Raw genomic sequence first — 333 nt, 5'->3', positions numbered from 1 at the left:
TTGAGATTTTATTTATTTATTCAACAGAGATAGAGACAGCCAGCGAGAGAGGGAATACAAGCAGGGGGAGTGGGAGAGGAAAAAGCAGGCTCATAGCTGAGGAGCCTGATGTGTGGCTCGATCCTATAACACGGGGATCACACCCTGAGCCGAAGGCAGACGCCTAACCTCTGTGCCACTCAGGCACCCCCAAGCATAATTTTTTTATAATTGTTTTGAATTCTAGTTGTGACATCGTACTTATATCCATATTGATTAAATCCCTGGCAGTGAGTAGTACTTCCTCCTGTTCTTTCTTTTGGCGTGTCTTTCTCCATCTCATCATTATGTCCA

At 44.4% G+C, this 333-nt stretch overlaps 1 protein-coding gene across 1 annotated transcript in view; it reads right to left on the bottom strand.

Moving 5' to 3' along the window:
* LOC100474522 (disintegrin and metalloproteinase domain-containing protein 1) overlaps positions 1 to 333 on the bottom strand; it is a 7,452-nt gene that overhangs the window by 5,167 nt on the left and 1,952 nt on the right. The window lies entirely within an intron of this gene.

This window comes from Ailuropoda melanoleuca, chromosome 12 (assembly GCF_002007445.2).
Source record: "Ailuropoda melanoleuca isolate Jingjing chromosome 12, ASM200744v2, whole genome shotgun sequence".
In the NCBI taxonomy this organism is placed as follows: domain Eukaryota; kingdom Metazoa; phylum Chordata; class Mammalia; order Carnivora; family Ursidae; genus Ailuropoda; species Ailuropoda melanoleuca.
This window is presented reverse-complemented; position numbering and strand designations above follow the sequence as displayed.